Consider the following 17,319-nt stretch of genomic DNA (forward strand, 5'->3'; position numbering starts at 1 on the left):
CCTGCAGGAATCTTGAAAAAGAAAAGCAAAGCTGGAGGCATCACAATTCCGGACCTCAGCTTATATATTACAAAGCTGCAGTCATTGTAGGGTAACTGGCACAGAAGTAGGCACAAAGGTCAGTGACAGAATAGGAAACCCAGAAATAACCCCACAACTGTACAGTCAATTAATCTTTGACAAAACAGGAAAGACTATCTGATGAGAAAAAGGCAGTCTCTTAAAATGGTGTTGAGGGGATGCCTGAGTGGCTCAGTTGATAAAGCAGCTGCCTTCAGCTCAGGTCAGGATCCCAGAGTCCTAGGATCAAGTCTTGAATCAGGCTTCCTGCTCAGTGGGGATCCTCTTCTCCCTCTCCCTTTGCCTGCTGCTCCTTCAGCTTGCGCGCTCGCTCTCTAAACTGGACAGCAACATGCAAAAGAATAAAACTGAAACCCTTCCTTACACCATCCGCAAAAATAAATTCAAAATGAATTAAAGACCTAAATATGAGACCTGAAAGCATAAAAATCCCAGAAGAGAACATAGGCAGTAACTTCTTTGACAGTGGCCATAGCAACTTTTTTCTAGATAGGTCTCCTGAGGCAAGGGAAACAATTGCAAAAATAAATATTGGGACTATACCAAATTAAAAAGCTTCTGCACAGCAAAGTTAATAATCAACTAAACTAAAAGGCAACCTACAGAATGGGAAAAGATATTTGCAAATGACATATCCAATAAAGGTTTAATATCCAAAATATATAAACAACTTCCACAACTCAACAAACAAACAAACAAACAAAAATCCAATTAAAAAATGGAGACATTTCTCCAAGAAGACATCTAGATGGCTAACAGACACATGAAAAGATGTGATGATGAGCATCAGGGAAATGCAAATCAAAACCACAGTAACATACCACCTCACCTCCTTCAGAATGGCTAAAATCAAGAATATAAGAAACAACAGGTGTTGATGAGGATATGGAGAAAAAGGAATTTTTTTGCACCATTGGTGTGAACACAAACTGGTGCCGCTTCTTTGGAAAACAGTATGAAAGTTCCTCAAAAAGTTAAAAAGAGTAGTATTGTATAATTCAGGAGTCATACTACTGGATATTTACCCACAGAATACAAAATCACTAATTCGAAGGTATGCATGCACCCCTATGTTTATAGCAGCATTATCTACAATAACCAAATTATGGAAGCAGCCCCAGTGTCCATGAATGGATGAATGGATAAAGAAGAGGTTGTATACATATGCAATAGAATATTACTCAGCCATAAAAAGAATGAAATCTTGCCATTTTCAATGGCATGGATGGAGCTATAGAGCATTTGTTAAGTGAACTAAGTCAGTTAGAGAAAGACAAATACCATAATGACTTCACCATATGCAAAATCTGAGAACAAAAGAGTAGAGGGGGAAGAAAGAGAGAAAGATAAAGCAAGAAACAGATTTTTAACTCTAGAGAACAATCTGATGGTTACCAGAGGGGAGGTGGGTAAGGAAATGGGTGAACTAGGTGATGGGGATTAAGGAATGCACTTGTGATGAACACTGGGTGATGTATGGAAGTGTCGAATCACTATATTGCATACATGAAACTAATATAACACTATGTTAACCAACTGGATTTAAAATAAAAACTTAAAAAATAATTCTTAAGTTTATTTTTCTTCATTGTACTTATCCTTGTCCAACAGTTGTGTTCCTCTTCTGTTAAACACATTCACCGAATTTTCAATCATTATATTTTTTTAGTTCTAGATACCCTGTTTGATGACTTTTCAAATCGACTATGTGGCTTTTTAGGATTTTTCTGTTCCCTGCAGACATTTTAAAGCTTATCTTTTCTTTTCTGAACTACTGTAAATCACAGTCTATGTCTCATAATTCTGATATTTGAAGTCTCAGTGAATTTTTTTTCATTGTCTTTTTTTTTTCTTCTGGTTGTCACAGTGTATTTTTCTTTGTGTGCCTACTTACCTCTACGTGCTGATGTATTATTGAAAAATTATTTGTGAGACTGATTTCAGGCCTAGGAAGACAGAATATTTCTGCAGAGAGTATTTTCATTCATTGTTGACAAATGCCTGGCAATAGTACCTGTCCAAAACTACTTTAATACAAGTTTAACCAGGTGATCCTTGGTAAACCCTTGTGATGGGTTATCTTGGCTGCAAGTTCATGCAAGGGCTTGTTCCTTCTCATTCACCATTATCCTGAAGGGATAGTCACATAGTTTCAGCCTAAAGTGGCTGAGTGACTTATTAAATCTACTCATATGGGATGTGGGGTTCCACTTTATGTCCCCTTTGCCCATGAGTTCATCAAAACCACAACTCAGTTTCACAATACTTTCTTCTGGATTCAGCAAATGCCCGTGGACAAAAGTTGTTCTGAGTGCTGGACATTTCCATCTAGGTCCTTGTCTTCTTCTAGATTTTGGCCTCATTATTTCTTAACTCTTTTCTTTTTTAGATTTTATTTATTTATTTGACAGACAGAGATCACAAGTAGGCAGAGAGGCAGGCAGAGAGAGGAAGGGAAGCAGGATCCCCGCTGAGCAGAGAGCCCCATGTGGGGCTCGATCCCAGGACCCTGGATCATGACCTGGGCAGAAGGCAGAGACTTTAACCCAGATGCCCCTATTTCTGAACTCTTAATGAAGGTCATTTCTTATTATATTTCATCTAGTTTTTTTTATTTTTAATTTTTTAAGAAAAATATTTTAAAGATTTTATTTATTTATTTGATAGAGACACAGTGAGAGAGGGAACACAAGCAGGGGGAGTGGGAGAGGGAGAAGCAGACTCCCTGCTGAGCAGGGAGCCCGATGCTGGGCTCAATCCCAGGACCCTGGGATCATGACCTGAACCAAAGACAGATGCTTAACGACTGAGCCACCCAGGCGCCCCATCATCTAGTTTTGTTTTTTGTTTTTTTTTTTTTTTAGTTGTCCTTATTTGGGATGATTAGCCCAAATAACTCAGTCTGCCATTACCAGAAGCAGAGATGTACATATATCCTCCTCACTGCTCTCCTTATCCCCAGTCTCTCTCTTCCTTCCAGTTTCTCCTTCTCTTTCACAAGGTAACTGAAAGCTTCTTCCTTATTGTGTTATTTCCTCTGCACACATCCTTCAAAACTTACTGTTGAAGGTAAAGCAGAAATTAAATTCCTTAGTTTGGACAATCAGATCTGAAACTCTCTTTTGTTTTACTTATTCACTGAGTAGGTATTTACTGGGTACTCACTAGGCCAGATGCTACCTATTCTTTTGATTCTTACCTCTTTTACTGCTTGTCTTACCTCCTAACTCACCAAACACTTCAGCCAAACTGGAATGCTCACTATAATGTGGCAGAGCTGGGTCAAAACACAGATGGGCTAACTCCTAGGTCAGAGCCCTTTACACCATGAGCCCATATTCAGGTTTAAGTGCATTCGGTCCGAGTATTTATGTATATTCTTTTTTAAAAAAAGATTTTATTTACTTATTTGACAGAGAGCAAGTGAGCTCAGGAGAGAAGTAGGGAGCAGGGAGCCCAATGTGGGACTGGATCCCAGGACCCCAAGATCATGACCTGAGCCGAAGGCAGACGCTTAACCGACTGAGCCACCCAGGCACCCCTATTTATGTATATTCTAGTAAAATAACTAGACAAAAGCTCAGCACATAAAAATTATACTGGCTTTTATGTATTTCTTGTTGCCTTTTAGGCTATCTGTCATGTGAGTCTGGAATGTAAGCTCTGAAAGTGAATTAAGTATTACCATCAAGTTTTTAGCAATCACTATAATCACAAGGACACCTGAGGGGGGAATGAGGCTTGCTTCCTTTGACAAATATGGCACTGATTGTGCAATTTGTTCCGGGGGCTAGGAAAAATGAGCTTGCAAACAAATCTACTCCCACCTGCTGGCAGTTGCCTGAAATACCAGTCAAAACCAACTTTCACTGAAAAAACAAAACAAAACAAAACAAAAAAACAGTTCTGGAACTAGGCCAACCCAGAAACAGGATTCTGGGTTTGGCTTTTCCCACTATATAACCTTGAGCCAACCCCTCTTCCTTCTCTAGGCTTCAGTGTCCCCACATGTACAACTCAGGTGCTTGGCAAAATTACTTGGAATGGCTGTTCCATTTTTTGTAAGCAAGAATTATCCCCACAAGGATGCCTGAGTGACTGGGGACAAGGAATGAAGGATTACAAGCAGGAGGGGTGGGCTTGACTTACCTGCTCTTGCGAGTGATGGTTAGTGATGCTCCCACATTTTTTTTTTCTAACCTTGCACTCATGTGGGAAGGAAGCATTTGCTGCGATGGAAAGAAAAAGAGGGAAAATGAGAGGGGAAATGAAGGTACTAGGGTGCTCTGCTGGTTATAAGAAGGCAGGAAATTATGAGATATATTTTTAAAGTGATTCTAAAATGGTAAAAAAAAGTGTGGGTGGTTGTTTATGATGGGTAAAGACTTAAATCCTTAGCTGTGACAAACAGCCACCCCCAGGAGTTCCACACAACTGAAACTTTGCAATATGTTGGGCACAAGCACTTCCAACTCATTTACCAAATACTGAAAGAAAGAGAAAGGGAACAATGTTTCTGCTGGAATGTTCTAGTTAACCAAGAGTGAACTTGAAATCTGTTTTGATTTCAACACTTTTAAATGGCATGCCTTAGGATGTTCAAAGCTGAGTTCTATTTGTTGATTGCCTATTTGGCTTTTGTGCTCTGAAGAGGCCTCTTGCTAAACTTGTTTTAAATTGGACCAGAGATGGGAAGGAGAGAGGGTAATGAATGGAGGCATTTTCTCATCTCAGATATCCTTTTATCCCACAGAGCTATCTATATTCAGGATAGTAGAAAGAATAAATACCCTCTAGTCAAAATGCCAGGCTTTTCCATACGATGGGGCCAGAATGCTGGAACATTAGACGGGCCAGCTCTCCAGAGGCTAATTCCCTTGAAGATACACTTATCTTTGCCTTCTTTTCCCCTTTTATGGTGTCAGCCAACAACACTCCAACGCTGTATCCTCTGGTTTGGGGTGTGTGTGTGTGTGAGCGCGCACTCCAATTTCTGTCCTACTGAAGGGTCACTCCTGCTGTGGCCAGCACCCTGTCATAAAAATTTATTTGGTGATCCTCTTCCACTCCACCCAGAGGCTCAAGCGTCTGGAAATGACCAACAGTCTTGTCCTGCTTCCCCCAAATGTCTAGCTCATTCAGAATGCAGATTCAGCCAGGGCAGTCAAATCACGGCACTTATTCACCACAAAAAGCAACCTCTTGGCCACAAGCTGTTCCAAGAGAAAAACAAATTTTCCATTTTTGCAGGGGGGGGGACGCGGGGGAGGGGTACGTCGAGCAGCGGACCCTGGCCCAACCCTCCAGAGCCAAGGTGCTGGAGCTGGCCCAAGAGATACTGCAGATGCCTGTAAGAGCAGAGGACTGGGCAGCACCCCAGTTGGGGAAGATAGCAGGGTTGTTTGTCTTTTTGTATGGCTCCTGGCATCTGCACAATTGGCTAGGCTGGCGCGGCCATGGAGTGGGCGGAGCCAGCGGCGCGGCTGGCTCAATGCCCGCCCAGTTGCAGCTGGGACTGGCTTCAGACCCAGCGTAATTCAAAGCGGTCGACCCGTCCTGTGGGCGCGGCGTGGAGTAGAGCTCCTGCCTGGCTATTCCTCTCGCCGCGCGGGGCTCCGGACCGACTCCCGCACTTTCTGCTCACCTTTGCCCTCTATGCTGAGCTCTTAGAGGTGACTCTTTGCGGAAGAGATAGCGCCCTCACCCCATCTCATTCACCGCCTGACCCCCGCCCCGCCCCCCCAGCTCCCTCTAGCCTCGTGCTTCCCGCTCACCTCCTTCTGTCCTTTTCCTGATCCGCGACCTTCTTATTCTCCGTAGGTCCCAGCTATGCCATCCCGGGCTTGCTGGGATCCGCTGTCTTCCAACAGCTCTTCAGGACCTGGCTCCTGGAGGGCGACACCACCCCCCAACCTAGAAATTCCACTTTGACCTGTAATGAATCCTCCTCCAACGTTCCCAGCGTCGTCTTGGACCCTCTTTTATTGGTAAGCTGGTCGCTAGGCTACCGTGAGCCGGCAGGAGGGGCGAGTGGGCGGTCTTTTGGTAGGAGTTGGCTTGGGGACGCTTGGACCTGGGCTTCTGAGCCCCTGCTAATGCACCTGCCCGTCAGCCCCTGCAGGGGTTGGTGGTGGTAATGAGGGTGGCCAGTCCTGTGTTTCAGCCCATATGTTACAGTGGCACCTGATAGCACCCAATTTCACTGTGTGCCCAAATAGCAGGGGGTGGGGATACCACCACCCCAGGGTCCAAACCGTCTGTCCCCAGGGACTAAGGTCCCAAGCGTTTTGGAGTCATGGGCATTGGCCCCCGTGTGTGGGGGGGGGAGTGGTGAGGGTTGTGGGGTGTTAACTTCAGAGCAAAGAGCAATTTTATTTAAGTAAAAGAATGAGATTATTTGGGAATAGCAGAGGAATTGCAATTTGTGACAAGCAAGCTGTGGCAAAACATAAGCAAGTCCGAAGAGACAAAGGGAAGGTCAGCTTTTATAGGTTTTAGGAAGAAATTGGGGAGGGTTCTGGACAAAAGTTGACGGAGAAGATGGGAGGGGCGGTTTGAAGATGGTCAGGGTTTCTCATTTGCTGCAGGTGGTGATTAGTGTGCAGCTGGATCAGGGAGGGGTCTTCCTTTTCTTAAAGACAGGAGATAAATTCCTATGTGGAAAGTGCCCTCTCTCGTCAATGTAATTATCTTCCTTCTTCCTGCTGGTTATGTATGCTGCAGTGAGAGGTATGTACTTGAAAGGTCCCCCTCTGGGGCTTCCTGACTCCATTTTAAGTGTTTCCTTTAATTATTTTCACATTTACCCCCTTTGATCAAGATCTTTCCTGAAAGTATTGCTGATCAAGGGTCAGAATTTTCAAATTTCAAATTTAGTGGTTTGTTCCTCGATAGCAGGAAAGATCTTTCCTGGTTGTCATTGGGCCACACTGGAGAGAATGTGCATAATGATTGGAAGCCATCGAGGCCACATTTGAGGAGTAAGGAAGGGTAGGAGGGAGAGCTATCAATCACTTCCCATCAAGAGTCTGTGTCTGGGGCACCTGGGTGGTTCAGTGGGTTAAGCTGCTGCCTTTGGCTTGGGTCATGATCTCAGGGTCCTGGGATCGAGTCCCAGGTCGGGCTCTCTGCTTGATGGGGAGCCTGCTTCCCTCTCTCTCTCTCTGCCTGCCTCTCTGTCTACTAGTGATCTCTCTCTGTCAAATAAATAAATAAAATCTTTTTTTTTTAAAAAAGAGTCTGTGTCTTATCAAGGTCCTAAATGTTGGAGATTATCTCAAAGTGCAGAGCTAGCATCACCCTACTTGATGTATTACTTCTGAAGAGATTTGATAAGCAACAGTTAAAGTTTAAAAATAATTATACAAGCAGAATTAAAAGTAATGACAAATCCAGTTTCCAGGATGGTTCCAAACCAAGATCCCAAACCCAGCTAAATATATCAAAAGACCAGGGGTCATTAGGTCAGATTTGTTTTTTTTTTTTAAAGATTTTATTTATTTATTTGACAGAGAGAGATCACAAATAGGCAGAGAGGCAGGCAGAGAGAGAGAGGAGGAAGCAGGCTCTCCGCTCAGCAGAGAGCCCGATGCGGGACTTGATCCCAGGACCCTGAGATCATGACCTGAGCCGAAGGCAGCGGCTTAACACACTGAGCCACCCAGGCGCCCCAGGTCAGATTTGTTTTAATCAGCGCATATGTCCCCTGATCTCATGTAATTGAATTTCTACTTCTCCAGAGGTATTTACCCACGTACAACAAGTGGTACCTGTTGTTGCACAAACACCTTGCTCAGCAAGTAGATAATCAAGGGCTCTACGATTGTCCAACATTACATTAGTCAATGAGTCAAATGATGGCTGATAGGATGCTATTGCTTTGGAACTGGCTGTGGAATTGGCCAGCTTTGCTAATGTTAGGGGGAGATACCTGATTCTGTGTTCATTGGCATTTACTCCATCAATCCAAGGAAGTAAATATCTTCCTATGGAGGCAAACCAAGGGACATGTATACCTCCTAGAATTTCCCATTTATGATGGCTCTGGAGGTCTAATGGGGCAGACCAATGGGAAGTCTCTTGATTTGTTATAGATGTTAACAGGAATGCTATTAAGTAACCCAGTAACATTGACTTCCAAGTTGCCAGCTATCTAAGCATTCATATGCCCATAGGAAATGCTGTCCCTTGCAAACAAAACCAGGTGGAACATAGAAGACTAAGGTCTCATTATTGAAAGATTTCTTAACTGGAAATTTCCTGATTGATCCTTTGTAGCCATGGTTCAGAGGAGTTAGGATGACATTCTATGAGAGTCCCATCTTTTCCTAAAGGGCTTTTCTAAAAACCTTGCAAAGAGGCATAAACTTATTTATATTTCCCTTGGGTGCAGGGAGACAGATCACAGTTCTATAAGGAAAAGAACCTGGGGGAGTGAAAATTGTATGACTGGCAAAGATGGAGGGATTTGGCGGAGGTAGTATGACTATGTCTAAGGAAATGTTGAAGTAAGGTGTGTGAACACCTGGTTGCAATAAGCCAACCTGCTAATTAACATCTCTAGGCTTTTGGTTGTAATCAGCAGTGGCATTTCGTTCTAGAAAGAAAGCAGTTGTAGGTAATACCATGGGATCTCTGACATCGAGATCAGGTTGGAGCTTCTTGTGACAGATCCAACAGTCAGAGAGGTTTCTCCCTTTTGCAAAGGATTGGAAATATGGATAAGGACACTGTCTTTTCCAGAAAGAGAGGGCAAAGAAAGTACAAGCAAAGGAAAGAAGGTATATAGATGCCTGGTCCTGTCATCTTGAGAAAGCTTTTTCATCTGCTTCAGTTCCTGGAAATCTTTATTTTTGGGTCACCAGTTGGTGTGTAGGACCAGTAAAGGTTTGGTGCTTTATTTTTTTTTTAATTTTATTGCTTTTTAAAAAGATTTTATTTATTTATTTGAGAGAGAGAGTAGGAGCAGGAGGAGGGAGAAGGGCAGAGGCAGAGGGAGAAGCAGACTCCCTGCAGAGCAGGGAGTCCAATGCAGGGTTGAGGGGTTTGATCCCAGGACTCTGAGATCATGACCTGAGCCAAAGACAGATGCTTATCCCTCTGAGCCACCCAGGTGCTCTGTGTGCTTTCTTTAGAAGTGACATGGGAATCCACAATTCTGTTCCTTGGAATTCGGCAGCACAGTGGTTGTTTAGCAGCACCTGATACAGGTCCATTTCAATGGGGATGAAGAGAGACTTTCTCGTCCTTGTGAGTGGATATAGTTCACCTTGTGCTGAAGTAGCCAAAGATGTCACTTCAGTTACTTCCAAGGGAGTTGGAATTATATATCCAGCACCATATTTGCCATTTTCACCTTTCAAATAAGAACTGCCAGTGAGCTATGACAAATTAGCATCAACGAAAGGAGTTTCCTGTAAGTCATCACAGGGAGTCAGGAGGTGATCTGTCAGAGTCAAACAGTATTGTCTGGAGTATTGCTCTAGAAGAGGGAAGGAGAGTACCAGAATTAAGGTTATTACAGTGAGAAAAAATTATGTGAAGAACTGTGAGCAAGAGGATTTCATAGGTGGTGAGATGATTGGCTGAAAATTGTTGAGTGTGATGAGAATTTAGTTAGGGATGGAGGCTGATAGAGTATGAGGGTTGAGAACAACAGGATGATGAGGGATAACAATACTATATTGTTCTGAGATCCCAGACAGAACCCCATTCACAGTCATTAGAATTTAGGAAGGTTTCTATTTCCTGGGGGCACAAAGATGGTTAGAGGGGATCCCTGACTATTCCTTCAGTGGCCTTAACTAAAAGGGTAGTGCAGGAACAGCTCTGAGGCAAGGGAAGGTATTCTCAGGCCATAGGGTCTAGCTGTTGGCTATATTACCCTATTGGTTTATGATGGTCCCCATGTTTTTGGTTGAATACCCCCAAGGTCCTTCCCTTCCCCGTCATATATAAAAGGGAAAAAAGGAAGTTGGTAATTGGGACGTCCAAGGGCAAGGAGATTTATTAAGCTTTCTTTTAAGGGGTCAGGTTTAGTGTTCTTTAGTAATGTATGTAAAGGCTGAGCCATGAGAGGAAAGTTTGAAATTCATTTCTGATGCTAGGCCATCAGCCCACCTGAGAGAACCTTATAATGGGCACTTAGTTTTGGGAAATTCAGGATGCTATGGAGCTTACTTGGATCTACGTGGAGCCCTTGTTCTGATATTAGGTGTCCTAAATAACAAATTTGAATTTGAACAAAATGCAGTTTTTCCTTGGAGACCTTGTGTCCCTTTTAGGCTAAAAATCAGATGGATGCTGTCTTCCTGTGAAAAGGGAACACATGATTAGTGTCCTTATAACTAGCTCTGGTGTCATTAGAGATGGAAAAAATAAATGACATTAAAGGTTCAGAGAAGGAGACAGACAATACTGTTTGACTCTGACAGATCACCATATGAGACTCTGGGGGAAAAACTGAGGGTTATAGAAGGGAGGGGTGGGGGATGGGGTAACTGGGTGATGGGTATTACAGAGGGCATGTGTTGGGATGAACACTGGGTGTTATACACAACTAATGAATAATTGAACACTACAACAGAAATGTATGTACTATATTCTGGCTAATTGAACATAATCATAATAAAAAAAGGTTCATTTGCTTCATCTAGTTGGCTATTTTGGTTGTTGCTGTCAAATTATAGAATTTATTTCCCCCTTTTGAGAGAAAGAAATTCTAGCACAGTATTTCTCCAAGAAATCCTGGCCCAACAAGTGAATAGAGGCAGAGAAACTAAGGAGAAAGTTGGGTATCTCTCAGAGGGCTTAAATAAAGGGGTATAGGGTTAGAGACAGGAGCCAGTTGAGGTTTATTTGACACACATTTCCCATTTGAATCGTGTTAGTACTTGAGGCAAGGGCTATTTGATAACAGACGGGTTGAGAACGGAGGGCATAGCTCTGGTGTCAGTAATGGCAGAGAGAGAGAGTTATTCCTAATCTGGAGAGTTGTTTCTCTAAACCAGCTAAGAGCAGGACTGGGAAAAGCCCCTGTAATTCCTTGGAGTTTCATTGTTGGGAGTTAGGAGGAGGACACTTGGAAAGGTTGGTTAAAGCATGGAGGACACTTGGAATGCTTAAGCTTATAACGGTCTTTTTTCCAATGCTGTGGCTTTTTGCAATAATGACAAAGATCATCAGGAGGGTTTTGTTTAGGGGCCTCCATTTGTTTTGTTGGAGTTGTAAATTACCAGCCTGTTCTTAGGGCTTTCCCAAAACCTGTTGCCTGGAATAAGATTCAGGCTTGTACCCAGAAGCCCAATGAGCCCATGAATAATTATTATAGCTGGTTCCAAATTGTTTTCAGAGAAAATTCTGTTCTTTTAAATGTCAGATCCACGGGAGTAGCTTTTAACTCTGCGGTTGTGAATGGGCTGAACTGGGATCTTTCTTTTCTGGTTAAAAAGGACCAACATGGAATGGGAAACTATGTCCACTCCTGGTTCAGTTAATTTAACAAATCAGCTCACCCACGTCTTAGATGATTCAACTAAAAGGAAGACCACTAAAGTCCCTAATTTACAACTGCAACAAATGCTATTTCAGGTGTACAGTATAATGATTCAGCACATCCATATATCATCCCATACTCATCACAAAAAATGCTCTCCTTACCACATAGTCTATTTAATTCTAGGTTCACAGTTTTTTTTTTTTAAGATAGTACTTGCGTGCACATGTATACACACATGCGGGGAAGGGGCAGAAGGAGAGGGAAAGAGAGACTTAAGCAGGTGAGGCTTAATCTCAGGACCCTGAGATCATGACCTGAGCCAGAATCAAGAGTTGGATGCTTAACCCACTGAGGTAGTGCCACTGGTTCACTGTGTTCTAATTTGGTTCTCAGAAAAACGAGTTTGGGGAGGTCATTGAAATTCTAAATTATTTTTGGTTAAGTTGGTCCAGATAGTTAAAAATGTACATGAGGAGGGACCATAGTTTTTAAATATAAAACCAGACAGGATCCCAGAAGAAGGCCCTTTTTGAGAGTGTTTAGAAGATTGGGACCCCATTATTCAAAATCAGGGATTCATCATCACTAGCCATCAGGGAGATTCAAATTAAAACCACATTGAGATATCATCTTACACCAGTTAGAATGGCCAAAATTAGCAAGACAGGAAACAACATGTGTTGGAGGGGATGTGGAGAAAGGGGAGCCCTCTTACACTGTTGGTGGGAATGCAAGTTGGTGCAGCCACTTTGGAAAACAGTGTGGAGATTCCTTAAGAAATTGAAAATAGAGCTTCCCTATGACTCTGCAATTGTGCTACTGGGTATTTACCCCAAAGATACAGATGTAGTGAAAAGAAGGGCCATCTGTACCCCAATGTTTATGGCAGCAATGGCCACGGTCACCAAACTGTGGAAAGAACCAAGATGCCCTTCAATGGACGAATGGATAAGGAAGATATGGTCCATATACACTATGGAGTATTATTTCTCCATCAGAAAGGATGAATACCCAACTTTTGTAGCAACGTGGACGGGACTGGAAGAGATTATGCTGAGTGAAATAAGTCAAGCAGAGAGAGTCAATTATCATATGGTTTCACTTATTTGTGGAGCATAACAAATAGCATGGAGGACAAGGGGAGTTAGAGAGGAGAAGGGAGTTGGGGGAAATTGGAAGGGGAGGTGAACCATAAGAGACTATGGACTCTGAAAAACAATCTGAGGAGTTTGAAGTGCGGGTGTGTGTGTGTGTGTGTGGGAGGTTGGGGGAACCAGGTGGTGGGTATTAGAGAGGGCACGGATTGCATGGAGCACTGGGTGTGGTGCAAAAACAATGAATACTGTTATGCTGAAAATCAATCAATCAATCAATCAGGGATTCAGAAAAACAAATGAATACTCACCAGAAAGGATGGAGTCTTTAAATAGATCCCGAGTAAAAGCAAAGAATTCAACCAAAAAGAGGGTGCTCAGAATCCAAGAGGAGAATTAGTGAACCTGAAGTAGATGGAGACTTGATGAGCAGAGGGCTCTGTGTGGATGTCTCACTTGATTCTGAGGGTTGTTGTCTTTCAGGGTTTGTCTCCTTAAGATCCCACTTCTGACCAATTTTAATGGGATTTCCTTTATTTTCACAGGGGGGAAGGCTAAAATTACTCTTTTGTGCTGCATTGACCTTTTGTAAAATCAGGAGGGCCTTTAATAGTCTAATCATAAGTTCCCTTTCCTACTTTTCTCCCCAGTAGTCCCCTAGCCAAACAACCCTTCTTATCAAATGGACTACATGTATTCCTGTGTGTTATCCCTGAGCAGTGGTTTCAGTTCCCTGTCAGCACAGTAATTCAAACAAGCCAATTACATACTCTCTTAAGAAGCAGGGGGTACCTCTTAATATTACACCCTCTTAATACTATAAAAAAAGGTGCCTCTCATGGATCCTTCCAATTCATGCTACTTCGGAGTGCAACCCTCTTGTGTCCTGCATGGTATGCAGTGCCCTCCTCTTCGACACTGTGAACTTAGGTGACTGTTGATCTTTTCTGTCTAGAATTAGGTGATGTGTGTTTAGCTATCCCTGTAACTCGAGGGTGGGACTCCTGCCCTCCTTAAGGGGTGATGTGGAGATGATTAAAACCATTGTTATCACACATGATGATCTAACCACAGTCAAGGGGGAGCTGGTCAGGTTTACTAGCTGCTCCCTGACTGACTGTGCCATGATACAGTGAAGGCTGCCTAGGACAGGACCACCAGTTGCCAGTGGGCTTGTGCTCTGGCCTGTGTGGTACAGTGCTGTTTTTGTTCAGTGTTGCCATCTCTTCCTTCCCTAAAACATTCTCTCCTTAAAATAAGAATTGTAGTTAATTGACTAGATCTCAGTGTGAAGTGTCTTTGCATTTGGGTTGTGTGTACCAGAGGTCTCTGAGGCTTCCACCTGTAAAAGTGGCAACATCACAGCATCCTAATTGGTCAGCACTTGAATCCTTCATACCAGTGGTTGGGTTAGTGACTTGTTAGGCAGTGACCACTGTTTCTAACCTGGTGACCCCTACTAGATACTTGGGGCAGCCAGCCATGTGGTCATTGTGGCTGTGTACTTCTGGGATGACTCTTTATGAGGTTTGCAGATAGGAAGAGGACTCTTAACCACAGGGAGAACTAATTAAGCATGACACCTCTGGTTGCCTTAATAGTCCTTGTTCTGGGCAGGATCATGAGCTTGTGTATCTCCTGTGCTGTTGCTTCCCTTGCTGCTGCCTGTACACTCTCCTGACTTCCAAGGGTATTGAAGAAGAGCACATCCATGGTGGATTTTGGCCCAGGAATGGATGAGAAAAGGGGGAAAAGCATTCACTATTCAGCTGTTCTCCCAATGTAAGACCCCTATCCAATGCCAAACATTGCTGTAAGGGAGGCCCCTAACCCTAATGATCTGATTCTGGATGAAGAAATGTATAAATATGAGCAGAGTAGAGTGGAACCCCCTGGAACAGAGTATATCAAGTGAAAAAACAAGTAAAAAGAAAGAAAAAAAAAAGACTGCAACAAACCTGAGTACAGGCAACTGTAATATTGTGATTTGTAAGAAAGAAATAGGTATTTGGTCATTCAGATGACCAAAGTATTTTTCATATTTATTTGGTCTTTCTTTGTCCATGGTTTCTGACTCACAGCTCCTAAGTGGCGGGGGGGGGGTGGGAGGTTGGGGTACCATGTGGTGGGTATTATAGAGGGCACGGCTTGCATGGAGCACTGGGTGTGGTGAAAAAATAATGAATACTGTTTTTCTGAAAATAAATAAATTGGAAAAAAAAACAAAAAAAAAACATGAGGAATTTCCTGTGGTAAGAGCTTTAAGGTTATCTTTTGTTATGTTAATGATGTGACTTTTGGTCCTTTCTTTTTTTTTTTTTATTAAACATTTTATTTTTTTTTAATTTTTTAAAATTTATTTATTTTCAGAAAAACATTATTCATTATTTTTTTTCACCACACCCAGTGCTCCATGCAAGCCGTGCCCTCTATAATACCCACCACCTGGTACCCCAACCTCCCACCCCCCGCCACTTCAAACCCCTCAGATTGTTTTTCAGAGTCCATAGTCTCTCATGTTCACCTCCTCTTCCAATTTCCCCCAACTCCCTTCTCCTCTCTAATTCCCCTTGTCCTCCATGCTATTTGTTATGCTCCACAAATAAGTGAAACCATATGATAATTCACTCTCTCTGCTTGACTTATTTCACTCAGCATAATCTCTTCCAGTCCCGTCCATGTTGCTACAAAAGTTGGATATTCATCCTTTCTGATGGAGACATAATACTCCATAGTGTATATGGACCACATCTTCCTTATCCTTTCGTCCGTTGAAGGGCATGTTTGTTCTTTCCACAGTTTGGTGACCATGGCCATTGCTGCTATAAACATTGGGGTACAGATGGCCCTTCTTTTCACGACATCTGTATCCTTGGGGTAAATACCCAGGAGTGCAATGGCAGGGTCATAGGGAAGCTCTATTTTTAATTTCTTGAGGAATCTCCACACTGTTCTCCAAAGAGGCTGCACCAACTTGCATTCCCACCAACAGTGGAAGAGGGTTCCCCTTTCTCCACATCCTCTCCAACACATGTTGTTTCCTGTCTTGTTAATTTTGGCCGTTTGTGAAGTCAAATACTCTTGAGCAAATTGTGGGAGGAAATACAAGATGTTGAGAGTGGTTATTTCAATCCATCCTTCTTTCCATGGAGGGTGAAAGTCTCTCCAAAGTCTCATCATAAATACTTCTACCTCAAACTCTAGGACCTCTGGATGATCCACAGTTTTCTCCATTAGGTCTATATATAGTGGTTCACGGTCTTGTGGTCCTTTCTTAGATAACCTAAGAATGCCGGCTCTTTGCCTCAAGGACCAACCATGTGGAAAGAGGGCTGAAACTTACAGTCTCACCCCAGACCTCCAAGGAGGAAAGAGGGGCTGGCTAGAGGTTGAATCAATAGCCAGTGGCCAATGATTTAATCAGTTACGCCTATGTAATGAAACCTCTATGAAGATCAGAAGGATAGGGTTTGGAGAGCTCCTGAGTTGGTGAACATGCGATTTTCAGAGAATGGCATGCCTAGAGAGATCATGGAAACTCCCCACCCATTTCCACATACCTTTCCCTATGTATCCCTTCCATCTGGCTGTTCCTGAGTCATATCCTTTTATAGTAAATGGTTATCTGGAGAGTAAATGGGTTTCTTTGAGCTGCTCTAGCAAGTGAATCAAATTCCAGGAGCAGGTCATGGAAACCTTTGGTCTGTAGCTGGTTGCTCAGAAGCATAGGTAACAACCTGGTTGTAATAGGTAACAACTGGTATCTGAGTTGGTAGGGAGCAAGCAGTCTTGTAGACTGAACCCTTAACCTGTGGGATCTGATGCTCTCTCTAGATAGTGTCAGGATCAAGGTGGACTGGACACTTTGCTGGTATCTGAAAATTGCTTGATAGTGTGTGAGGAGGACCCTCACCCACCCACCACCAAGCTTCACGTGTTGAAATTAGGTCCAGGAACCCAAGAGAGGGAGGAAAAAAAATAAATTGAAACAAAGGTCCACAGTTTAATTCAATTGGAAATCCAATATTTACTGAAAGAATTTATACAGCACAATGATAAAAGCCTCCTCCAAAAAACAAGACTGTAGAATCTGTCCAAATCTGAATCAGTGGACACTCTTGTTGGTGTCTTGAGAGGTTACTTCATTGTAGAGGCTTTAGTAACCCCCTGTCATGCTCTATGGAGTCTTTGGACCACCTATGATGTTTGGTTGGACAACAGGTAAATTTGGCTGTGGGCTTCTGATGCAAGAAACTGCCTGTCTTGGCCTTGCACTATACACCATTAGAATGACAATTGCTGGCCAAATACTGGACTATCCTCAAAGTAGAGGCTCTCAGAGACCCTGAGCCTATGACCCTCTGTACCCCATTGCCCAGTATGCCTTGGGTCATGGAACTGGCACCCCATAACCTCAGCATGGCTAGTGAGGCCTCCTCAATAGAGAATAGAGCCAAACCTGAGCCTTCTAGCAGCAAATCTCTCTTGCAGGAAGGCATGGACTTATCTGTTTTTACTCCCTTACCAGATGTCATAATGGTCCAAGAAACTCCCCCTACCCCACCAACATCTTGGCTACTTGAGAAGCCCATTGCAATCAACTGATTCAACAACACTGGGAGTCTGTACACTACAGATGGTATTGTC

General features: G+C 43.0%; 1 long non-coding RNA gene across 2 annotated transcripts in view; it reads left to right on the forward strand.

Annotated features, from left to right (window-relative positions):
- The first annotated feature begins 5,607 nt into the window (after nucleotides 1-5,607).
- LOC122897192 overlaps nucleotides 5,608-17,319 on the forward strand; it is a 90,168-nt gene continuing 78,456 nt past the window's right edge. For both annotated transcript variants that reach the window (XR_006382481.1, XR_006382480.1), the window contains exons 1-2: nucleotides 5,608-5,753; nucleotides 5,902-6,068. This is a non-coding gene — a long non-coding RNA (uncharacterized LOC122897192). The remainder of the gene's footprint in view (nucleotides 5,754-5,901; nucleotides 6,069-17,319) is intronic.

This window comes from Neovison vison, chromosome X (genome assembly GCF_020171115.1).
Source record: "Neovison vison isolate M4711 chromosome X, ASM_NN_V1, whole genome shotgun sequence".
Classification (NCBI taxonomy): domain Eukaryota; kingdom Metazoa; phylum Chordata; class Mammalia; order Carnivora; family Mustelidae; genus Neogale; species Neogale vison.